Source organism: Cebus imitator, unplaced genomic scaffold, assembly GCF_001604975.1.
Source record: "Cebus imitator isolate Cc_AM_T3 unplaced genomic scaffold, Cebus_imitator-1.0 Scaffold680, whole genome shotgun sequence".
In the NCBI taxonomy this organism is placed as follows: domain Eukaryota; kingdom Metazoa; phylum Chordata; class Mammalia; order Primates; family Cebidae; genus Cebus; species Cebus imitator.
Genome location: NW_016107995.1, coordinates 540,567 through 547,443, shown reverse-complemented (window position 1 = coordinate 547,443; position 6,877 = coordinate 540,567).

Genomic DNA, 6,877 nt, shown 5'->3' with positions numbered 1-6,877 from the left:
CCATCCACCCACCCATCCATCCACCCATCCATCCATCCACCCATCCATCCATCCACCCACCCATCCATCCACCCACCCACTCTTCCATCCCTCTATCCATTCACCAAAACTTCCTTCAGCAAAGAATGGATTTATTCTCTCAAAAAAAGTAATAGGATGGTCAAGCACAAAATATCTCTCCACTTCCTTAAACAAGATGTGGGATATTTAAAGATCAAGGACAACATGTGAAACAGGATCTGCTTTTATTGGGCATCTATCATGGGTCTCCATTATACTGAAACTCGATCTTTTTCACAAATTGCCCACAATTTTCTTGCAAAATTAATGGCTTAAGACTTTTTTGAGATGATGATACTGAGTTAGGGAGGTGCTGTAGGCTTGCTCAAGCGGTGGCCCAGCTAATGAGTGGTGTGGTCGAGATGGAAACTGGGTTGGCTTTCCAGGGCTCCACTGCCCTCTGGAGAAGAAATCTCAGTCAGAGCCCACCTTGAAAAATGTATCTGAAAATGATGCTGTAAAGGTGGTGCTTGCTCTTATCTTTCCATTTCTCAGTGCTAGCGATCACATAGTGATGTTGATGGGCCGGGGGGCGGGTGGGCGGGCAGGCAGGTGCGGGATGTGGGCTGAGAATGCCCCTGACCTAAGGCTACTTCCTGGCGGGCACACAGGCTTCCAGGAAGCCCCTTGGGTGAGGTTTGTGAGATCCTCTCTTGGAGGAGACATGCCTCCACCAAGTGCAGGAGGAATCCTGGTTGGAAGTGAGTGATGGTTGTTTTAACAGGGTGAGTCTTCTTACAATCTGTGTTAGTTATCTACTGCTGTGTAACACAGTTCCACATTGCTTAAAGCAGCACACATTTGCGATGGTTTCTGAAGGCCAGCTATCCAGGCACAGCTCAGCTGTGTCCTCTGCCCTGGGGTCTCACAAAGCTTCCGTCAAGGTATTGGCCCAGGCTGGGAATCTCGTCTCAAAGCTCACCTGGGGAAGGAACCACTTCCACATTCCCGTGGTTATTGGCAGAATTCAGTTCCTTGTCAATTGTCGGACTGGTGACCTGAGTTCCTTGTTGGCATTTGTGATGTCAGCTTTGTAACAGTGAAATTTAATATAAGCTATAGGTAGTTACAATGGTAGGTATTAAATACTGCGGCAAGATTTACCATCTGAAGAACTTCCTGAGAGCGGGTGGCTGAGGAAGGGCTGGAACCTTTATAGAGGACAAGGTGAGCCTGGTGATGAGGAGGGGTTTGGGAGGGGACTTTTGGGGCTGGTGCTGGGAGTCTAGAGCCCTTTCCTGGTCCCTTACCACCAGCCAAGTGAGTGGGGGGCTTTAGCAGGCATGTGGCCTCTCAACAGGGGGTCTGAGCGCTGCCCCTGAGGAACCGAAGGCTGGCTGATGGCCATGCTGGAGGGAGGGGCAGATCTGGTGCTGGGTGGGCTGCGGCTGCATGGGCAGTGTTTGCAGGTGGAGTGTGCCTCATGCCTGTGGACCACGTGTGTGTGAGAGTGGCGGAACAGCGAACCCCAGGGCCTTCTGAGAAGTCACATGGTGGGCAAACATCCCCAACAGCAAGAAGCTGGAGGTACCATGGGAACACGAGGGTCTGGGGACAGAGAGCATTGTGGAATAGAGATGCCGAAGAACCAGCCTCCAGCACCTGCCTGCCCCAGACGCCCTCTGCATCTGTCTTTTGGCTGCGGTAACAAATGAACATGACCTAGGTGGCTTAAAAGAACAGGAGTGTGCTCTCAGCACCTAGACTTCCACAGCTCTGGAGGCCACAAGTCCAAAACCGAGGTGCCAGCAGGGCTGTGCTCCCCACAGAGCTCAGGGGCCTTCCTGCCTCTTGCTGCTCCCAGTGGCTGCAGGTGCTCCATGGCTTGGAGGGGCATCTGCCCATCTCTGCCTCCGTCTCCCAGGGCCCCCAGCTTCCTCCCTGTGTCTCTTCCTCCTCTGTCTCCTATGGAGACACCTGTCCTTCTTTTAAGGCTCTCTTGGTGAGCCTGGCTGGTTTCATATTGGTATCCTTCATTATATCTTCATTATAATTCCCCCCAATTAAGATCACACTCAGAGGGTCTGGGGATGAGGACTGGACATTTCATTTTGGGGGCTGCAATTCATCTCATGTCACTGACTTACCAGGGAGTCACTGGGAGATTTTCCTGCCACTCCTCGGCTTCTCCTTCTCCAACCTAGAGGGCCAGAAACCCAAGGCTGTGCATGGGGGCAGATGAAGCGGGAGGCAGCAGGAGAGAGCAGCTCAGCCCAGCCCCAGCAGCCCTGATGAGGCCGTCTCGACTTCACGGGGCGCTTTAGTATTGAATACCTGAATATTCATTTTATTTCACTGTACTTCTAAACATCCCTCCCACCTGAAATAATTTTCTTGGCTAATCTCACTTGTTTATTTTTATTTTTTGGACAAAATTCAGAATTATTTTGTTCAGTTTTCTCCGAAATGTGACCGGAATTTGTATTGAAACAGTATCAAACACCTACCTTAATTCCGGGGGAATAGATGTGCTCTCCACACTGAGGCTTTCTTTGCAGGAACAAAGAATAAATCTCTGTTTATGCAATTGTGCTTTCACTGGCTCGGTGAAGTCCACATGTAGTAATAGACTCTGCACACTTCCTGTCAGGTTCGTTCCTAAATGTTTGATGCTTTTCATTAATAGAATTAGTTTTAATTGTTCTAAGTAATAATTGCTTATACACAGGAACACTCATGGTTTCTGTTTTTAGTTTCTTGGTGTGTTAGTCTGTTTTCATGCTCCTATTAAGGAATACCTGGGGCTGGGTCATTTATAAAGAAAAGAGGTTTAATTGGCTCACAGTTCTGCAGGAAGCATGGTGGCTTCAGCCTCTGGGAGGCCTCATGAAACTTACAATTGTAGTGGAAGCAAACAGGTATCTCCTGTGGCCAGAGTGGGAGGAAGAGAGAGAGGGAGGAGCCGCTACGCACTTCCAAACAGCCAGATCCCACAGCAGCTCACCTCTCACTGTCACCAGAACAGCACTGAGGGACAGTGCCAACCCATACATTAGAACTCTGCCCCGACCTCCCCCCGGGCCCCAGCTCCAACACTGGCGACTATGATTGGACATGAGATTTGGTGGGGACACAGATACAAACAGCATCAGCTATCAGGCTTATTGGTTTTGAGACATTCTCAACGCACCGTCTGCGTTTTTAGGCTGACAGCAGTGTCGCCTGGCTCTTCTAGCTGTGGTCCTGGACTTGTTTCTGGCAGAACCTGCGTTGTAGTGGGGGAGGCTAACACTCCTTAGTAAATAATTATTGTTAGCATTCGCGTGCTGTGGAGCCGTTTGCAGTGGGTATTTAGAGGGAAATCCACAGTACACGGTTTCCATAACTTCCTGTTGGGCCTTTTATTGGGTGACGTCTCCATTCTCAGCTTTTAAACTTGGATTGCCTTTTGGGTGGAGCTGCCTATGCCTCTGAAAAGGCTTCCGGGGAAGGGCTCCCGGTTCCTATACCTGAAATCGCGCTGTCTGGGCCCTCCCGTGCCCTGGAAGGTGGTGCTGAAAAGCGCTTCCACCGCGGACTTTTCCTCCCCGTTCTCAGCCGCGAGGGCACCCTTGGCTTTTTGAGGCTTTATGTTTTGGAAATTCAGCAATCCTGTGCTCCCCTTCACCTCGTCCTTCCTCACCTCCGTTGATTTCTTTTTGTTGATTACTTCTGCCCTGGTAAATTTCTTTAAATACCCTCTGTTCCCCCTGGAGTTTCTCATCCTGAGGAAATCTGGCCTGCCGTGGCATTTGTCTGGGGGACACCGGCCGGCTGCCTTTCTGTTCATTGCCTGTTTTCCTGCCTCGCCCAGGCCCCTCGCAGTGTTTGTCCTGGGGACGCACAGCCGGCTCCTTTCTGTTCATTACCCGTCCTCCTGCCTCTGCGAGTGACGCCAGGGTTTCTCGTCACTGTCGTTTGGAACCAAGTTACTCTTTCAGAGATGGTTACAACTCCCCGTCTTTCCTCTTCTTCGGTACAGACATACCTGAACCTGTCTAGCAGGAGTTGCATGAATCGAGTGACATCAGCTTTCCGTGCAGTACAGGCTTCCCCAGCTTAAAAAGTATTTCCTCTGGGCTGTGGGAAGGAGAGCCAACCACCTCTGCTTACCACGCCATTTACATGAAAGCCAACAAGGGGAAGGTCTGTTCGGTGTTTGCTTTCCTAATAGATGATCTTTTCGAACACTTTTATGTTTATAGAAACGTTGTGGAGAAGTGCAGAGCCCCTGTATCATTCCACCCCCACCCGCCACCCCTCACACAACTTCCCTTATTGTTCTCTTGCGTTTGTGTGGTGTGTTTGTCACAGTTGATGAAGCCATGTGGACACCTTATCATTAACTGCAGTCTGCAGTCGACTTTAGGGTTCTTGCTTTATGTGGCATAGATGGATGGCTTTTGGCAAATGTACAATGTCGTGTACCCACCATGACAGCATTGTCCGGATGTGTTCCTCCATCCTAATGCCCTGGCCTCCACCTACTCATCCCTTTTGCCTTGCCCTGACCCCATGGCAGCTACTGATCTCTTTATTCTTTCTATAGTTTGTTTTTAAGATGGGAGGGAATGGATTACATATGTAGGATAAGGGGAAACAGCCAAAACAGAAGAGAAGCTGGAGATTGCAGGAGGGAAAGCGTGCCTGACGGGGCAAGTTTCCTGGGAAGGCAGGAGAAGGTGGGCATGAGGCGGCGTGAGGTGGCTTTGTCCTGGAGACGGGCAGGCTCGGGGTGCCCACGGGTCCTGTCATTTCACTCGAGTGCCACGGTCAGCTTCGGGCAGTGTGGGGCTGGTGAAAATGTCTCAGAGGGAAGGAGAAGCAGCCGGAAGGGGACAGAGGATCGGTATGTAGGTTCCTGGCTGGGCAGCAAGGAGCACTGGCTGAGGCTGGAAACTGGTTTGTATGCAGTAGCCACTAAAATTCGGGGCTGGGAGGGGGAGGCAGGACAAGAAGCGGAAGTTCACAGAGGCCGGTGGTGGACAGGAGCGCAAGGTCTGTGCAGGGCTGCAGACAGTGAGAAAGGGTCTGCCTGGAGCACAGCTTCTGCTTCCAAGGTGTCCAATGCCACCTCTTGTTTCCTGAGTCCTGAGCACACCTGCACAGCACACAGCAGTCGGGTGGTGCCTCTGGACAGCACACAGCAGTCAAGTGGTGACTCTACTTTGCAGAAAGCGAGATTGGCCTCCATTTCTCTTCATCTGGGGAGCTGGGCTGGAGATCTTTTCTTGAGGCGGTTTCTCTCTTGTTGCCCAGGCTGGAGTGCAATGGTGCAATCTTGGCTCACTGCAACCTCTGCCTCCCAGATTCAAGTGATTCTCCTGCCTCAGCCTCCTGAGTAGCTGGGATGACAGGCATGCGCCATCACGCCCAGCTAAATTTGTATTTTTAGTAGAGACAGGGTTTCTCCATGTTGGTCAGGCTGATCTCGAACTCTCGACTTCAGGTGATCTGCCCACCTCAGCCTCCCAAAGCGCTGGGATTACAGGCACGAGCTACCACACCTGGCCGGGCTGGAGATCTTAAGGAACCAGAACAAACGTGAGTGACTCCTCTTCAAACACTTTCACCCTTGAAATACATGCCCAGAACAAACATTTCTTTGCAAAACAGCTCTTTTCAAATAATTCTTTGAATTCTTTTTGTCTTGGGGGGTGTGATTAACATTTTGTGTTTTCATAAAAGCCATATTCCATCAGAGTTATTCTGCAGCACTCTTTCAGAGCCAGGGCTATTTTTTAAAAAGCATTTGGCACTCTGAAGTGTTACATGTGGCTTAGTGAAAACAGCAATATGCAGAGATTCAAAAGATGTCACTCCGTGTTAGGGACAAAACGTGATCAGCTTTAATTATTCTCCAACACAAACATTGACTTCAACGGTGGGGCTGTGGGAAGCAGGGGCCATCTTTGGAGGAGAGTTGTTTTTTGTACACGGCCTTCAGGACTTGAACGCTCAGTGACTCCTGAACTGCTCAACAATAGAAACAGAGGGAAATCAAGCCCTCTCCTGGGCACATGCTTCAATGAGAACAGCTGCTCAGAGCAAGCCAATGCATTAGGCAAGCACCTTTAACTGCAGCCTTGCATCTGACGGAATGGCCCAAAGCAGGGGCACGTCTGCTTCCTCCACAGACAGGAGGCTTGGCGGCCACACTGGCCCTCTCTCCGGCTTCCTTGATGAAGCCCTGACACATCCGTGGTCTTCTTGAATTCTTGCAGTGGTCCTTGCAGAGAATTAGTATGACCACCACCCTAAAGATGAGTAAACAGAGGTTCCCAGAGCTGAGTAAAGGGGAGGAGGCAGGAGCTGAACCGTGGTTGTTCTCTCGTCAGAGACCGTGCACGTGAGGCACGCTAGATTCCTGTAGCAACCATAAGGAATCCATGATCATGCTCAGTGCCTGGCCCAGGGAGCAGCTAGAACAATGGAAAACCATTGCAATGATGGGTTAAGATTGCTCACAGATGTATCAGTGGGCCAGGCAGCCAGGTTATAATGTTCTTGTTAAAAACCTGTGTGAGGAATAAGTTTCTCTCCCCCTAGGAAAAGGCTCATGGCTCTTTGACCACAGTAAAAAAATTTACCAGAATCATTTAGATTCATTCCTGTTGATTGATAGCTTTCTGCCAATATGCATGCTTTCAAAATCCAGCCAACCAGTGACAGCCCCACCCTTCTGAAAGCCAGTCAATCAAGGACAGCCCTGCCCTTCTGAGAATTAGCCCATGTCAGCCCTGCTCTTCAAAAAGCCAGCCAATCAGTTATGGTACCACTCTTCTGAAAGCCAGCCAATCAGTGACTGCCCTGCCCTTCTCAAAGCCAGCCAATCAGT